Source organism: Oncorhynchus keta, chromosome 4, assembly GCF_023373465.1.
Source record: "Oncorhynchus keta strain PuntledgeMale-10-30-2019 chromosome 4, Oket_V2, whole genome shotgun sequence".
Lineage (NCBI taxonomy): Eukaryota > Metazoa > Chordata > Actinopteri > Salmoniformes > Salmonidae > Oncorhynchus > Oncorhynchus keta.
Window position 1 is genome coordinate 57345084 of NC_068424.1, and position 18518 is coordinate 57363601.

An 18518-nucleotide genomic window follows, 5' to 3' on the forward strand; every position below is an offset into this window, starting at 1 on the left:
CTGCACCGGTAATGGTCGATCAGGGCCCTTTCATTCCATCCAGACTTTGCACTGTCCAGTGAAAAGTCCTGTGCGCTCCTCATCCCGTCTAAGATGGAACAAACGTTCCCCCGCCGGTCTCCCCTCAGGTGGATGATCGAAGACCGCCCAGAAGTGGCGGGTGAAGTCCTCATAGTGGACCAACACTGCACCTTCTCTCCCCCACACGGCGTTGGTCCAAGTGCTCTCCCCGACAAACAGGAGATGAGGGCGGATACGAGCTCGTCTCCCGAGGGTGCCGGGTGGACGGTCGCCAGGTAGAGCTCCAACTGGAGCAGGAACCCCTGGCACCAGGCAGCCATCCCATTATATGCCCTCGGGAGCGAGAGCCGAATCCCACTGTATCCAGGTGACAGAGGGGTGGACAGGGGTGTGGGTTGGGGTGAAGTTGAGGGGGGTGTGGGAAACCCCCCCCCCTCTCCCATCGCTCCATGGTGTGCAGAGATTTTGGAGCATTGTCGCGTACTGCTGGACACGCTCCTCCACCAGCAACGGAGGACTGGGTGCACCTGCTGACTCCATATATTTGGTGCGTGTTTCTGTCAAGTGTCAATGTGCAGCGGGTAGGAAGGAGTCAGGCGAAAGGACACAGAACTGAGTAAATAACGTACTTTACTCGAATAAACAAAATAAATTCCACGCAGCGAAAATACTCCAGCTCACAGAAAATAGCAAACACTTCACAACGAACAAACACGCACAAAACCATATGGGAACCAGAGGGTTAAATAGGGAAATAAATAATAATGTAATGGAAACCAGGTGTGTACAATAAAGACAAAGAACACACTTGTGCACTTTTGATATGCTTCCTTTGAATACTTTCCCGAACTTTAGGCTATTATAAGGGCTATGATTACTGATGGATTGGTGCATGTATTTGTCTTTCATGTACACTTGCGTTGGCTCTGACAGCATTTGCAGACATTGAGTCCAGAGGCCGGGTGTCCAAGCTTCTGCATATGGAAAAGGCAACTAAAGTGACAGTGAGCCAAGTTCCTGCAGATAACCTGAACTGCCTAGATTGGATAGTGAAGGAGGCTAGAGGCAAGGTGCTATCAATGTCTCCTACACTTATTTACTGCCAATCACTAAAGGCATTAGGAAAGGTGCAAGCAATTTGCATATTTTCAGAGATTAACAAGTACATAATACATATTTGAATAATCTATTTTCAAACCATAAAAGACAGAAAATAGTGCCCTAGGGTAGGGGGGAGTTGGGCTCTGGTCTGGATTTAAGGTTTATCATGACGTGATAATCTCAGTCTACCCAGACAGAGTTAGGATTTTCTTATTTTCTTATTGAGGACATACATTTTCCGGTGGGTTAAATGAAGCACTGCAAGGTGAAGGTCAATAACTAGGCCCACCTATCTGCTAGGTCATTTAAATATTTTGTTTAAATTCTTTGCAGCCAACATTAAATACAACCCAGTCTCCTCTTAGTAGACTCCAGTCTCACGTTGCCATACCTCCAAAATCACATTGTCACTGGAGAATTTTGTATCGCAAAAACACTTTGTTTGTCTATTACTTGGCAAGAGCCCTCATCCATACGCCCGTTGAAGGGGGTGGTACGTGATATGTTTGTCACTGTTTTTCGACCGGGTAGGACACATTTTGTATAAAGTTGTTCTGTTCTGCTAGCTAGTTTGAAGAAAAGGTGAAGGAAATGCTTCCGTTTAGTCAGAATGTGTTCTATGAAGACATTACAACTCCTCCGCTTGAAAACTCTACTAAAGAAAACAGATGTTTCGGTGGGTCTACCTACAGGCCATGGTAAAAGTTTAGTGTTGCAGACAGTCTGCGATTTATTGAAATTAGAGAAATCGATGGTACTATTTGTTCCTCCTCTGATGTCAGTAATCAAGGATCAGGTTTGTGTGCTGATCTCACAAGGAATCACCGCCACATAAGCGGGGTTAAAGTGAGATGGAGGACGAGACAATTGCCAACGGTGTTCGAGACTTCTGAAACTTTTGTTGGCTCAGAGAAATGGCAATGACTACGTCAAACGTCATTCTTCCGCAAGTGTCTCATTGGAATGGCTGTCGATGAGGTCAACTGTGGTTCAATTGGGAGATATATGTGTTTTGCTAAAATGTATTTTGAGCATAATTTTGGCTAAGTTGACTAAAACTGTCAGAGAGATATTGGTGAGGGTGGGGGTGTTGGTACGGCTATGTGGGGAGGAGGGGAGAGGGGGGGTGTTTTTATTGCCATGTGTGTGTGTACATGTTAATTGACCTTCTATATGATTAGATATGCCCTGGTATTATCTGACTTGTAAAACAAGTGTCTGATGCATGAAACCTGCTAATTCTTTGATCAGTTGTGTTTGTGTTTTAGTATACTGTATATCACTTTTAAAAAATGATGTTGGACCTTATCTTAAAATTACACTTCTTTAAATTAACACAAAGGCCACGCTCTTCCTTCAACGTGACAATGTTGTCATTGAACCAGTATTGCACTTGTTTTTGTCCCATTCCCTATAAAGGGGAAAGGCACAGGGGAAAAGAGGCTGCTTTTCCAGAAGTGGTGTGGAATAGTTAGCGAGCTGTGGTCACTCCTACCCAGTCCAGATCCTGTATTGGCCGTCACAGCTACAGCTTCCAAGGCTACAAGGAAGAACAGAAAGAAGCACCTGGGGAGCACCGGGTTGAGGTGATGAAAAGTCCTGACAGGGATAACATCAAACTGGCAGTGAAGAAGGTGTCGTCTGACCCTGTGGAGACGTTTTCATGGTTGCTCACAGAGTTGAAGTCAAAAGGGGCCTGAGACCCCAACGACTGTCGTATACTGTAAAATAATTTAAGACTGTGCTTTGCTGTATAACCAGGTTTTTCAGCATTTCCTTGGGGAGAATTGTGTGCATCCAACGGGAGCAGAGGGCAGACTGGAAAAAAAAAGGCTTTTCAACATGTACCACTCAGAGACACCGAGCACATAAAACTGCACGTGATCGCAGCCTTGAAAGATGAGTTATCTAATCTCAGAGTTGTGATGGCTACTTCAGCACTGGGAAAGAGGGTAGACTTGAAGAGTGCCCGTCATGTAGTCAACTATGGGCCACCTCAAGACCTTGAGTCCTACATGCAGGCATATGGAAGAGCAGGGGGGGGTGGCACAAGCTCACACTCACTTATCCTGTATCATGGAAGACAGCTTGTTGGAGTTTCAGATACGATGACAACGTATGTCAAACTGTACCAGCTGCACGTGGGTGAAACTATTACAGCTATTTGATGATGAGGTCACACAACCAATATCACCCAAACGTGACTTCTGTGACAATTGTGCTACCTCATGCAACTGCAAGGACGTATGTGAGGGCAATTCAAGCCCCTTTGAGAGGCATGCAGGGCAGCAATTACAATCAAGACATAGGCTGGTCAATGACGGTCATAGGCAATACCTGAGAGATAAATTACCTACAGGTGTTCATGGTAGTTTTTTTGTTTATTGCACATCAGGAAATGAGTATAACCCTTACAAAATCGTCAACATTCTGACGCGCAATACCCTTACCTTTCGCAATTGAGGAATCTTTTTCTGCTCTGCCCATTACCGACATGAGACATGCAATAGTCCTACTGTCTATCATCCCTGAGGTTTTAGGGAATGATTAGCTCAGCTATAACAGTTGTTACTGCTCTAACATGGTGTACAGGTTTTAGGGAATGATTAGCTCAGCTATAACAGTTGTTACTGCTCTAACATGGTGTACAGGTTTTAGGGAATGATTAACTCAGCTATAACAGTTGTTACTGCTCTAACATGGTGTACAGGTTTTAGTGAATGATTAACTCAGCTATAACAGTTGTTACTGCTCTAACATGGTGTACAGGTTTTAGTGAATGATTAACTCAGCTATAACAGTTGTTACTGCTCTAACATGGTGTACAGGTTTTAGGGAATGATTAACTCAGCTATAACAGTTGTTACTGCTCTAACATGGTTTTAGTGATTAACAGGTTTTACTGCTCTAACATGGAATTTTAGATTTAACTCAGCTATAACAGTTGTTACTGCTCTAACATGGTGTACAGGTTTTACTGATTAACTCAGCTATAACAGTTGTTACTGCTCTAACATGGTGTACAGGTTTTAGGGAATGATTAACTCAGCTATAACAGTTGTTACTGCTCTAACATGGTGTACAGGTTTTAGGGAATGATTAACTCAGCTATAACAGTTGTTACTGCTCTAACATGGTGTACAGGTTTTAGTGAATGATTAACTCAGCTATAACAGTTGTTACTGCTCTAACATGGTGTACAGGTTTTAGGGAATGATTAACTCAGCTATAACAGTTGTTACTGCTCTAACATGGTGTACAGTGTACAGGTTTTAGGGAATGATTAACTCAGCTATAACAGTTGTTACTGCTCTAACATGGTGTACAGGTTTTAGTGAATGATTAACTCAGCTATAACAGTTGTTACTGCTCTAACATGGTGTACAGGTTTTAGTGAATGATTAACTCAGCTATAACAGTTTTACTGCTCTAACATGGTGTACAGGTTTTAGGGAATGATTAACTCAGCTATAACAGTTGTTTTACTGCTCTAACATGGTGTACAGGTTTTAGGGAATGATTAACTCAGCTATAACAGTTGTTACTGCTCTAACATGGTGTACAGGTTTTAGGGAATGATTAACTCAGCTATAACAGTTGTTACTGCTCTAACATGGTGTACAGGTTTTAGGGAATGATTAACTCAGCTATAACAGTTGTTACTGTGTGTACAGGTTTTAGGGAATGATTAACTCAGCTATAACAGTTGTTACTGCTCTAACATGGTGTACAGGTTTTAGGGAATGAATGATTAACTCAGGTTTTAGGGAATGATTAACTAGCTATAACAGTTGTTACTGCTCTAACATGGTGTACAGGTTTTAGGGAATGATTAACTCAGCTATAACAGTTGTTACTGCTCTAACATGGTGTACAGGTTTTATAACAGTTGGCTCTAATGATTAACTCAGCTATAACAGTTGTTACTGCTCTAACATGGTGTACAGGTTTTAGGGAATGATTAACTCAGCTATAACAGTTGTTACTGCTCTAACATGGTGTACAGGTTTTAATTAACTCAGCTATAACAGTTGTTACTGCTCTAACATGGTGTACAGGTTTTAGGGAATGATTAACTCAGCTATAACAGTTGTTACTGCTCTAACATGGTGTACAGGTTTTAGGGAATGATTAACTCAGCTATAACAGTTGTTACTGCTCTAACATGGTGTACAGGTTTTAGGGAATGATTAACTCAGCTATAACAGTTGTTACTGCTCTAACATGGTGTACAGGTTTTAGGGAATGATTAACTCAGCTATAACAGTTGTTACTGCTCTAACATGGTGTACAGGTTTTAGGGAATGATTAACTCAGCTATAACAGTTGTTACTGCTCTAACATGGTGTACAGGTTTTAGGGAATGATTAACTCAGCTATAACAGTTGTTACTGCTCTAACATGGTGTACACATCACATCCCATAAAACATTTTCCTACATAAAGTTTCAGACTGCAACAACAGGAAGAATGTTAACAGTACATAACATTGTAAGTAAAAGTAAGTTAAAATAATTACACAAATAAATGCAACAGAATGGAACATTCTAAGTAAATTTACATTGTCATTGGTTTCAGTACCACATATCTTTACAAATTTCTTACATTACTTCTCTAACTGTGGCATTTAATAGAACAATTCCCATTCTAGGGTCTCAGTAGAAGTCCACAACAGCTGTCAGGAAGCCTTTCACATTGTCAATTGGTTCAAGGGCTTTTTTCAAATGTCCAATTGCTGCATCTGCATTTTGTTTTGTCAACTGATCACAGGGGTTAATGTCAACGGATCACCTGATAATGTCAACTGATCACCTGATAATGTCAACTGATCACCTGATAATGTCAACGGATCACCTGTTAATGCCAACAGATCACCTGTTAATATCAACTGATAATGTCAATGATCACCTGATAATGTCAACGGATCGCCTGTGAATGTCAACGGGTCACCTGATAATGTCAACGGATCACCTGATAATGTCAACGGATCACCTAATAATGTCAACGAATCACCTGATAAAGTCAACGGATCACCTGATAATGTCAACATATCACCTGATAATGTCAACGGATCACCTGTTAATGTCAACGGGTCACCTGATCATGTCAACGGATCACCTGATAATGTCAACGAATCACCTGGTAATGTCAAGTTCCCAAGCGGGATCTGAGCAGTCTTGCCATCATCTCACAACAAGACGTCCCACAAGCTCTTTGAATTCATTCCTGTGTTATTGTTTGTCTTCAGTGTTTGGCATAAATTCGGATATAGGAACTTCAAGGACTGATCTGGAGATCTGTTGTGGGAGGTGATCTGCACCAACAAATCAAATCAAATTGTATTTGTCACATACACCACTGGACTGAGCAGATGTTAATAAGGACAGCCAATGTCTTGGGGAAATAGTTACAAATAAACATTGAGATGACACTGTAGATGGAGTAAAACATGAATTAAAGTAATACCGAGTCTGATATACACACTCCACTTTAGCAGTGTATACGCACACAAGCAAGCACACACACAGACACACACACAAGCACGCACATATTTCTCAGACAGTCTTTGAAGCTCTTTCAAGGGCGAGGGGACAGGGGAGTCATTGTTTCCGTGGGAACCCACATTTGACAGACAGGACACACAATGGTCGAGACGGGAACCAGAGCTCAGAGAGATGCTTATCTCTATGAACCAATCAGTGCTTTATTGGGGAGTATCAGTATGCCAGGACCTCTTGGAAAGGCTCAACTCCATCCCTCTTTCCTCCCCCCCGCCCCCCTGTTTCGTCTCCCATAGGTAAAGATCTTTAAAAAAAAAGCAAACCTCTACTTACATCAGTGTTAAGCGGCAACTTCACCCCCCTGCTCTTTCTCTCTATCCCTCCCCCATCTGAGACCAAGGTGAGGGTGCTCAAATAACAGTTACCTTTGGTGAATGGGGGGAATTGTGTAATATAGGGGGCTTCCTTCCCCTTTTCTCTCCTCCCCCTCTCTTCCCTCAGCCTTGTCCAGGAAGTTTCTGGTGTTGACATGGCACAAAGCGTTCATTTAAGACTGAGGCCAGGTCTGGAGGGCCACTTAAATAGCAACCTTTTTAACCAGCTCCACCTTGGACAAGGATATCGGGAGGAACTGTACACAATGGTGACATTTTGATTTGGACGAGGGTGGTATTCATAAGTCACTAAACGGAACAGACTGAAATAGGGAGGGACTATCTGATCTTTCCCATCAGAAGTGTTTTGTAAAACTTTATGTACAGCCTTCACATAGGGATTCAAGAGAAACAAGTGTGTGGTGGTGGTGTCATTATTACTACAGCCGTGGCCAAAAGTTTTGAGAATGACACAAATATTAATTTTCGCAAAGTCGGCTGCCTCAGTTTGTATGATGTCAATTTGCATATACTCCAGAATGTTATGAAGAGTGATCAGATGAATTGCAATTAATTTCAAAGTCCCTCTTTGCCATGCAAATGAACTGAATCCCCCAAAAACATTTCCACTGCATTTCAACCCTGCAACAAAAGGACCAGCTGACATCATGTCAGTGATTCTCTCGTTAACACAGGTGTGAGTGTTGACGAGGACAAGGCTGGAGATCACTCCGTCATACTGATTGAATTTGAATAACAGACTGGAAGCTTCAAAAGGAGGGTGGTGCTTGGAATCATTGTTCTTCCTCTGTCAATCATGGTTACCTGCAAGGAAACACGTGCCGTCATCATTGCATTGCACAAAAAGTAATTCATAGGCAAGGATATTGCTGCCAGTAAGATTGCACCTAAATCAACCATTTATTGGATCATCAAGAACTTCAAGGAGATCGGTTCAATTGTTGTGAAGAAGGCTTCAGGGCGCCCAAGAAAGTCCAGCAAGCACCAGGACCATCTCCTAAAGTTGATTCAGCTGTGGGATCGAGGCACCACCAGTACAGAGCTTGCTCAGGAATGGCAGCAGTGCATCTGCACACACAATGAGGTGAAGACTTTTGGAGGATGGCCTGGTGTCAAGAAGGGCAGCAAAGAAGCCACTTCTCTCCAGGAAAAACATCAGGGAGACTGATATTCTGCAAAAGGTACAGGGATTGGACTGCTGAGGACTGGGGTAAGGTCATTTTCTCTGATGAATCGCTCTTCCGATTGTTTGGGGCATCAGGAAAAAAGCTTGTCTGGAGAAGACAAGGTGAGCGCTACCATCAGTCCTGTTTCATGCCAACAGCAAAGCATCCTGAGACCATTCATGTGTGGGGTTGCTTCTCAGCCAAGGGAGTGGGCTCACTCACAATTTTTCATAAGAACACAGCCATGAATAAAGAATGGTACCACATCCTCCGGGAGAAACTTCTCCCAACCATCCAGGAACAGTTTGGTGACAAACAATGCCTTTTCCAGCATGATGGAGCACCTTGCCATAAGGCGAAAGTGATAACTAAGTGGCCCGGGGAACAAAACATCGATATTTTGGGTCCATGGCCAAGAAACTCCCCAGACCTTAATCCCATTGAGAACTTGTGGTCAATCCTCAAGAGGTGGGTGGACAAACAAAAACTCACAAATTCTGACAAACTCCAAGCATTGATTATGCAAGAATGGGATGCCATCAGCCCAGAAGTTCATTGACAGCATGCCAGGGCAGATTGCAGAGGTCTTGAAAAAGAAGGGTCAACACTGCAAATATTGACTATTTGCATCAACTTCAAGTAATTGTCAATAAAAGCCTTTGACACTTATGAAATGCTTTTAATTATACTTCAGCATTCCATAGTAACATCTGACAAAAATATCTAAAGACACTGAAGCAGCAAACTTTGTGAAATGTATATTGTGTCATTCTCAAAACTTTTGGCCAAGACTGTAGTCTAATGAATGCAATTTCAGTTATCAAGACAGTTATCAAGACAGTCCAGACTATTCCAGCCTGCTCTGACTGGAGTTGCTATGGTAAGCTCTATAAAAAAACATTCCGTTATTATGTACCTTGACTCCCTCGAAAACACAGATGTATCACAAACAAGCACACACACACGCACAGCCAATAACACAGTCATACCATAACAATGGGTTTACTATAAAACACAATGAGAGAAAGAGAGAGGTAGATGGAGGAGCAGGGTCTCAGAGCCAGTAGAGTAGTGTGGAAGTTAGGTGGGTTGTGTTTCTACATATAGAGTGTGTCTGAGGAACCCAAGGGGTCTGGCCTGTGGAGCTGTGCTCACACACACACGGAGTAATGAGGTCCCAAGAGCTGGTTGGACATGCCACAAACACATAGGGTGCACACACGTGAACTCACACCCACATGAACAACTCAAACCCACATGAACAACTCACACCCACATGAACAACTCACACCCACATGAACAACTCACACACACACACACACACACACACACACACACACACACACACACACACACACACACACACACACACACACACACACACACACACACACACACACACACACACACACACACACACACACACACACACACACACACACCTGCATGCGCACCAGCACACACAAACACTCTCCAAAACCAGTAGACAAATTTGTGTTCCTCACATCCCCTCATAAACAGCTTTAACACACACTAAACATGGCGCTGACCGTCTAAAAACTGTTATTAAAACTAGAACTAAAACACAACCACACATCCATCCCTGAGAGAGACTCAGTAATAAGGGCCGTCTTCTAGTCCAGACATGATCAAACATTTCGTCATCCTCAAACGTCTGTGTCATGTTGAGCTAATAACAGTAATTTGTATTCGACCAAAGGTCAGCGACTTAGCTAGCAGGATCTGTTAAAACTGATAAGAACAGATTTGAGGTGGAGCCAAAAAGAGGGTGGGGTGAGAGTAGTGCTGACCTTGACAAGAGACGGTGACAAGGGGAACTGACTGAAGAGAAACACGCTCTGCCATCCTCTGTTTCACAATAAGCAGGTCATTGCGGCTAAATTGTGATAGAACAGATAATGTGCGGGAAACAGGTGCTGCAGCACCAAATGAGACAGGATCTGGAAGACATGCACCGCAGCTGCTAAATTATGTTTTTGTATATATATATATATATATATATATATATATATATATATATATATATTAGAGGTCGACCGATTATGATTTTTCAACACCGATACCGATACTGATTATTGGAGGACCAAAAAAAGCCAATACCGATTAATTGGACGATTTCTTTCTTTCTTTCTTTGTAATAATGACAATTACAACAATACTGAATGAACACTTATTTTAACTTAATATAATACATCAATAAAAATCTATTTAGCCTCAAATAAATAATGAAACATGTTCAATTTGGTTTAAATAATGCAAAAACAACGTGTTGGCGAAGAAAGTAAAAGTGCAATATGTGCCATTTAAAAATGCTAACGTTTAAGTTCCTTGCTCAGAACATGAGAACATATGAAAGCTGATGGTTCCTTTTAACATGAGACTTCAATATTCCAAGGTAAGAGGTTTTAGGTTGTAGTTAATATAGTATTTCTAGGACTATTTCTCTCTATCCGATTTGTATTTCATATACCTTTGACTATTGGATGTTCTTATAGGCACTTTAGTATTGCCAGTGTAACAGTATAGCTTCCGTCTCTCTCCTCGCGCCTGCCTGGGCTCAAACTTGCAGAGCAAGGGGAATAACTACTCCAAGTCTCAGAGTGAGTGACGTTTGAAACGCTATTAGCGTGCACCCCGCTAATTAGCTAGCCATTTCACATTGGTTACACCAGCCTAATCTCGGGAGTTGATTGGCTTGAAGTCATAAACAGCTCAATGCTTCAAGCATTGCGAAGAGCTGCTGGCAAAACACACAAAAGTGCTGTTTGAATGAATGCTTACGAGCCTGCTGGTGCCTACCATCGCTCAGTCAGACTGCTCTATCAAATCATAGATTTAATATTTAACATAATAGCACACAGAAATTTGAGCCTTTGGTCATTAATATGGTCGAATCCGGAAACTGTAATTTCGAAAACAAAACATTTATTATTTCAGTGAAATATGGAACTGTTCCGTATTTTATCTAACGGGTGGCATCCCTAAGTCTGAATATTCCTGTTACATTGTACAACCTTCAATGTTATGTTATAATTACATAAAATTCGGGCAAATTAGTTCGCAAGGAGCCAGGCAGCCCAAACTGTATATACCCTGACTCTGCGTGCAATGAACGCAAAAGAACGCAAAAGAAGTGCCACAATTTCACCTGGTTAATATTGCCTGCTAACCTGGATGTCTTTTAGCTAAATATGCAGGTTTAAAATATATACTTCTGTGTATTGATTTTAAGAAAGGCATTGATGTTTATGGTTAGGTACATTCGTGCAACGATTCTGCTTTTTTCGCAAATGCGCTTTTGTTAAATCATCCCCCGTTTGGCGAAGTTGGCTGTCTTTGTTAGGAAGAAATAGTTTCACAGTTCGCAACGAGCCGGACGGCCCAAACTGCTGCATATACCCTGACTCTGTTGCAAGAGAAGTGACACAATTTACCTAGTTAAAAGAAATTCATGTTAGCAGGCAATATTAACTAAATATGCAGGTTTAAAAATATATACTTGTGTATTGAATTTAAGAAAGGCATTGATGTTTATGGTTAGGTACATGTTGGAGCAACGTCAGTCCTTTTTCGCGAATGTGCACCGCATCAATTATATGCAACGCAGGACACGTTAGATTAACTAGTGATTATGATTGATTGATTGTTTTTTATAAGATAGGTTTAATGCTAGCTAGCAACTTATCTTGGCTTCTTACTGCATTCGCGTAACAGGCAGGCTCCTTGTGGAGTGCTATGAGAGGCAGGTGGTTAGAGCGTTGGACTAGATAACTGTAAGGTTGCAAGATTGAATCCCCGAGCTGACTTGCCTAGTTCAGTGTCCAAAAATACTGATTTCCGATTGTTATGAAAACTTGAAATCGGCCCTAATTAATTGACCATTCCAATTAATTGTACATACATATACTGTGCCACGCAAAAGATTGGACACACCTACTCACTCAAAAGATTTTTCTTTATTTTTACTATTTTCTACGTTGTAGAATAATAGTGAAGACATCAAAACTATGAAATAACACATATGGAATCATGTAGTAACCAAATATTAGTGTTAACAAATCAAAATATGAGATTCTTCAAATAGCCACCAGTTGCCTTGATGACAGCTTTTCAAACTCTTGGCATTCTCTCAACCAGCTTCACCCGGAATGCTTTTCCAAAAGGTTTAAAGGAGTTCCCACATATGCTGAGCACTTGTTGGCTGCTGGCTGTTTTTCCTTCACTCTGCGGTCCGACTCATCACAAGCATCTCAATTTGGTTGAGGTCGGGAGATTGTGGAGGCCAGGTCATCTGATACAACATTCCATCACTCTACTTCTTGGTCAAATAGCCCTTACACAGCCTGGAGGTGTATTGGGTCATTGTCCTGTTGAAAAGCAAATGACAGTGGGACTAAGCCCAAACCAGATGGGATGGCGTAGTGCTGCAGGATGCTGTGGTAGCCATGCTGGTTAAGTGTGCCTTGAATTCTAAATAAATCACAGACAGTGTCACCAGCAAATCACCCCCACACCATAACACCTCCTCCTCCATGCTTTATGGTGGGAAATACACTCGCATTAACATCTGCTACCCATCTGTATGTGACCAATAACATTTGATTTGTAGTGCTTTCTTTGAAGCAATTTGACAATGAAGGTCTGATTCACAGTCTCCTCTGAACAGTTGATGTTGAGATGTGTCTGTTACTTGAACTCTGTGAAGCATTTATTTGGGCTACAATTTCAGAGGCTGGCAACTCTAATAAACGTATCCACTGCAGTAGAGGTAACTCTGGGTCTTCCATTCCTTTGGCGGTCCTCATGAGAGACAGTTTCATCATAGCTCTTGATGATACACTGAGTGGGAGGCCCCGGTGCACAACTGAGCAAGAGGACAAGTACATTAGAGTGTCTAGTTAGAGAAACAGACGCCTCACAAGTCCTCAACTGGCAGCTTCATTAAATAGTACCTGCAAAACACCAGTCTCAACGTCAACAGTGAAGAGGCAATTCCGGGATGCTTGCCTTCTAGGCAGAGTTCCTCTGTCCATTGTTCTTCTGCCATCTTAATATTTTATTTTTATTTGGACAGTCTGAGATATGGCTTTTTCTTTGCATCTCTGCCTAGCAGGCCAGGATCCCGGAGTCGCTTCTTCACTGTTGACGTTGAGACTGGTGTTTTGCGGGTAATATTTAATGAAGCTGCCAGATGAGGACTTGTCAGGCGTCTGTTTCTCAAACTAGACACTAATGTACTTGTCCTCTTGCTCAGTTGTGCACCGGGGCCTCCCACTCCTCTTTCTATTCTGGTTAGAGCCAGTCTTACAGACTCCCATCTCTCCCTCTCTCGCTCCTTCTCACTGGTTCCCTATCATTCCTCTTTATTTTCTCGACCTCCCTGCTGCTCTCTTTACCCTTCTCTCCCTCCCCACCATAATATCCCGTTGTACTTCTATCGCTCCTTTATATCCCTTTCCCCACTCCCTCTCTCCCTTTCATTTAGGGAGTTTGGGAAGAGCTGTTAGTGACTCAGACCTTATTACCGGGGCTCGTGATTGGCCGAGGTTTCATTAACATACCTGTCATCTCGCTGCTAAAGAGAAGAGAGCCATCACTCTCACCTCTAACACAGAGCAATCCAGTCATCTTGGAGCCTATATTAGCCCTCAGACAACTTGGAGGATAGATTGCATCAGCGAGCCCAGAATATTACGAAAAGAAACTCCATCTAAGGGAGTTGTATGAGTAGCAGTGGACTTCGAATTCGGCCATTTTGGGTCGAGGTATCGCTCAGTTACAAACGTAAGCAGGGGAATTGATTGGAGTAGTACATGTTGGAAACATAATACAGACAAAGGGCTATGATTATTTAGAGTAACAAATCAATTTGTGATTGAGACAGACTGCTTGTTCACATGCATTGGGGGAGTGTGCTAGATATCTCTTTATATATCACCACTATAAATCGTCTAAAATGTTTGACAGTTTCCCCCTTGATAGATGAATCCCGCTTGTAGAGACTGGTGGGTCTATGCTGCAACTGCTCTCGGCTGATGCCCACCTGCTCTCAGCTGATGCCCAATTGTTTCACAATTGCTGTTACAATCAGCAAGTTGGCACTAAGCCACTGGAGGTGTCAATGAAGAAGTCATTTTGGCTCACCATGTCACTACATAGAGTACATAGAGTACTTGTTAAAGTTTAGCCATGTTGCTTTAGGTCAGTCATGGTTGTACCGAAAGTCTCTTGAATTGTCTGTTTTGGCTCTGATGCAGGTAATCTAGGCTGGCTGGGCCAGGTAGATGAGGAAGGCATCAATTTTTGCTCACTTGCACTGGTTAGCCTGGTTCCGAGTCAATGGGGTTATATGAGTGTGGGGTCCATGTTGGCTACATTACACTGCATCTATAGACTGGCTCTAAGTCAACAGGGTTATATGAGTGTGGGGTCCATGTTGGCTACATTACACTGCATCTATAGACTGGCTCTAAGTCAACGGGGTTATATGAGTGTGGGGTCCATGTTGGCTACATTACACTGCATCTATAGACTGGCTCTAAGTCAACGGGGTTATATGAGTGTGGGGTCCATGTTGGCTACATTACACTGCATCTATAGACTGGCTCTAAGTCAACGGGGTTATATGAGTGTGGGGTCCATGTTGGCTACATTACACTGCATCTATAGACTGGCTCTAAGTCAACGGGCTTATATGAGTGTGGGGTCCATGTTGGCTACATTACACTGCATCTATAGACTGGCTCTAAGTCAACGGGGTTATATGAGTATGACATCAATTTTGGCTCTTTTGCTCTAGTCTTTAGCCTCACTAGGCTGACTTTGAGTCAGTAGGCAGGTTTCCATTGACCCAGGTTTATTTGACAAAAGCAAAAAATTTGCGACATGTGCAGATATAGAAGAAATGTTCCTAAAGATCGACAACATTTTCATTAGTTCGACAGGAGTGGATTTCTCTTTTGTTTTTTTTGCGACAAATGAAAATTGAAACAGTATTTTTCAAATAAATGATAATTGCCATATCATTTTGAAGTTATCTGTGGTACGTGATTTCATCACATAACTATAAAGCCCCACTCCACATTAAATTCTAAAAGCCTGGCCTCCCGGGTGGCGCAGTCGCAGTGCCACCGGAGACTCTGGGTTTGAGCCCAGGCTCTGTCACAGCCGGCTGCGACAGGGAGGTCCATGGGGCGCCGCACAATTGGCTTGGTTGGGTTGTGTTTCAGAGGCTCTCAACCTTTGTCTCTCCCGAGCCCATACAGGAGTTGTAGCGACAAGACAGTAACTACTAATAATTGGATACCATAAAAAGGGGGTAAAAAAATAAAAGCTTGTGCTTGTTCAACTACAGTGCCTTGCAGAAGAATTCATCCCTGTTGGTGTTTTTCCTATTTTGTTGCATTACAACCTCTAATGGATTTTTATTTGGATTTCATGTAATGGACAAATTACTCCAAATTCGTGAAGTGAAAAAAAAAAATAGTTTCAAAAATGTAAACAATATAAAAATGGAAAAGTGGTGCGTGTTTATGTATTCACCCCTTTGCTATGGAGCCACTAAATAAGATCTGGTGCAACCAATTACCTTCCGAAGTGTCACAATTGGTTAAATAAAGTCCACCTGTGTGCAATCTAAGTGTCACATGATCTGTCACATGATCTCAGTAAATATACACCTGTTCTGAAAGGCCCCAGAGTCTGCAACACAGAGAAGCAAGGGGCACCACCAAGACAGCGGCAGCATGAAGACCGAGGAGCCCTCCAAACAGGTCAGGGACAAAGTTGTGGAGAAGTACAGATCAGGGTTGGGTTATAAAAAAAAAATCTGAAACATTGAGCACCAGACGGAACACCATTAAATTCATTATTAATGCCCTCCAGGCAAGGAGGGCATTAATCAGAAAGCCAACAGAGAGACCAAAGATAACCCTGAATGAGCTGCAAAGCTCCACAGTGGGGATTGGTGTATCTGTCCATAGGACCACTTTAAGCACAGAGCTGGGATTTATTGAAAGTGGCCAGAAAAAAAGCCATTGCTTAAAGGTGTTTGCCAAAAGGCATGTGGGAGACTCCCCAAACACATGGAAGAAGGTACTCTGGTCAGATGAGACTAAAATTGAGCTTTTGGGCCATCAAGGAAAATTATATGTCTGCGCAAGCCCAACACCTCTCATCACCCGACATGCTGTGGGGAGGTTTTTCAGCGGCAGGGACTCAGAAACTGGTCAGAATTGAAGGATGGCGCTAAATACAGGGACATTCTTGAGGGAAACCTGTTTCAGTCTTCCAGAGATTTGAGACTGGGACAGAGGTTCACTTTCCAGCAGGACAATGACCCTAAGCATACTTCTAAAGCAATACGTGGTTTAAGGGGACACTTTTCAATGTCTTGGGATGGCCTAGTCAAAGCCCAGACCTCAATCCAATTGAGAATCTGTGGTATGACTTAAAGATTGCTGTACACCAGCGGAACCCATCCAACTTGAAGGAGCTGGAGCAGTTTTGCCTTGAAGAATGTGCAAAAATCCCAGTGGCTAGATGTGCCAAGTGTATAGAGACATACCCCAAGAGACTTGCAGCTGTAATTGCTGCAAAAGGTAGCTCTACTTTTGGGGGGTGAATAGTAATGCACGCTCAAGTTCTGTTTTTTTTGTCTTATGTCTTGTTTATTTCACAATAACAAATATTTTGCATCTTCAAAGTGGTAGGCATGTTGTGTAAATGAAATGTTGTGTAAATGAAATAATACAACCCCCCCCCAAAAATCCATTTTAATTCCAGGTTATAAGTAAAAAAAAATAGGAAATCCGCCAAGGGGGGTGAATACTTTCTTTATTTTCTTTACAGGACAAGGATTGTCCTGACTTTCAAGATTGTCTGAAGGTCTTCACCTTGCTTTTTCTGGTTGGCTGGCAAGTTTCACCATGTTCTGTACTAAGATGGCTGTTGACTGCTTTTGCAGTGTCGTAGCCTTTCACAGGCTACCTGAGACATGAAACAGGTGTGAGGGCATACAGGCTGTTTATTCATGAGCAGTTTGCCTAAATGGGTAATGGAAACACTTCAACCACTACATTTTTAAATCGACAGTGTAGCTTTTTGCGAAAAAGGTTTTGTTTTTAGGTGTGACGTCATTACGTCCAGCTGTTTTGATGGGCACAAGGTCGTTAAATGGAAATGCACTCTAGCAGGAATATGTTGCATCCATCGACAAAAAAAAGAACACGTCACAATGGAATGGAAATGGAAACATAGCTAGTAATGGTGTCCATGTTGGCTGAGTTGCACTGTTTCTAAGCTGGCTCAGAGTCAAATAGGTTGTATGAGCATGGGGATGACACGGGCTGAGTGCCCCTAACATGCGTTGATTACACACAGGAGACAGGGCGATATAATACCTCTGGCACAGGCTTGTTTAGACTCGTCTAAGATGTCACTGTCCCTCCCAGGACTAAAGAACCAAAGCACAGAACAGGATAACATAACTAAGCCTGTTACCAGTACCCGTGTCTTCATGGCTGGGGTGGTGCGTGTGTGTGTCTGACAGTGCGTCACAAATGCCATATTGTATAAGTGGGCGTCTAGCCCAGAATGCATTTCATGCTCACATGACTGAACATGACAGGTCCTCTTTGCTGATCGTGCCCATAATGACTACCTATACACACCCATGCGGTGCACCATTCAACAACACACACACACAGTAGCACACACACACAATATTCCCTACTAACTAAGAGAGTGTCAGTGTGGGGAAACAGCAGTAACTGAGGCTCATAAACCCAGAAGGTTGGAGAGAACGAACGAGAGAACGAGAGAGAGAGAACAGGAGATGGAGCAGGAGATTGTGTGCGAGAGAGAGAACGAGCGAGAAAGCAAGAGGGGGAAAGAGCGACAGAAAGCTAGCAAGCAGGAGAAACCATGTTTTTCCTCAGTTACACAAAAGCTAACCATTTCCAGTTATGGATCAAGGCTCTTTGTGAGAGAGCGGATCACACAGGAGGATAACGAGGAAGTCTCGCCTGCTCTCACTCTAACAAGCTAACTCCTCTACGGTGTAGGAGGTGGTGGAGAGGAAAATGACACAGTGTTGGAAATAAGAGTGCTTTTATGGCAAAGAGACATAGCAAGGAAAACATGTGTTTAGAGCAGTCATTTGTTTAGAGCAGCAGCTACAGTATGTACACAAACAATAAATAAGTACTTTAAACCTTCCCAGATATCCACAAACACGCACACACCCAAACTATCCAAAAACTCCCAAAGTGCCATAAAAAGCCCAGCACAAGACAGTCAAGTTGAGCCAACCTA

The 18518-nt window shown here is 42.6% G+C and overlaps 1 protein-coding gene and 1 long non-coding RNA gene across 19 annotated transcripts in view; one reads left to right on the top strand and one right to left on the bottom strand.

The window, feature by feature from the left end:
• LOC118379263 (alpha-1,3-mannosyl-glycoprotein 4-beta-N-acetylglucosaminyltransferase B) overlaps positions 1–18518 on the bottom strand; it is a 188417-nt gene that overhangs the window by 159315 nt on the left and 10584 nt on the right. The gene's annotated exons all lie outside the window — the stretch shown is intronic.
• Positions 3721–6471, top strand: LOC127925821 (uncharacterized). Of its 18 annotated transcripts, XR_008122479.1 has the most exons (8): positions 3733–3832; positions 4149–4266; positions 4392–4509; positions 4688–4746; positions 4797–4855; positions 4941–4999; positions 5070–5128; positions 5181–6471. It is a non-coding gene; the product is annotated as an uncharacterized LOC127925821 (long non-coding RNA). The 18 variants fall into 18 exon arrangements; XR_008122493.1 differs by lacking the exon at positions 4688–4746; XR_008122486.1 differs by lacking the exons at positions 4688–4746; positions 4797–4855.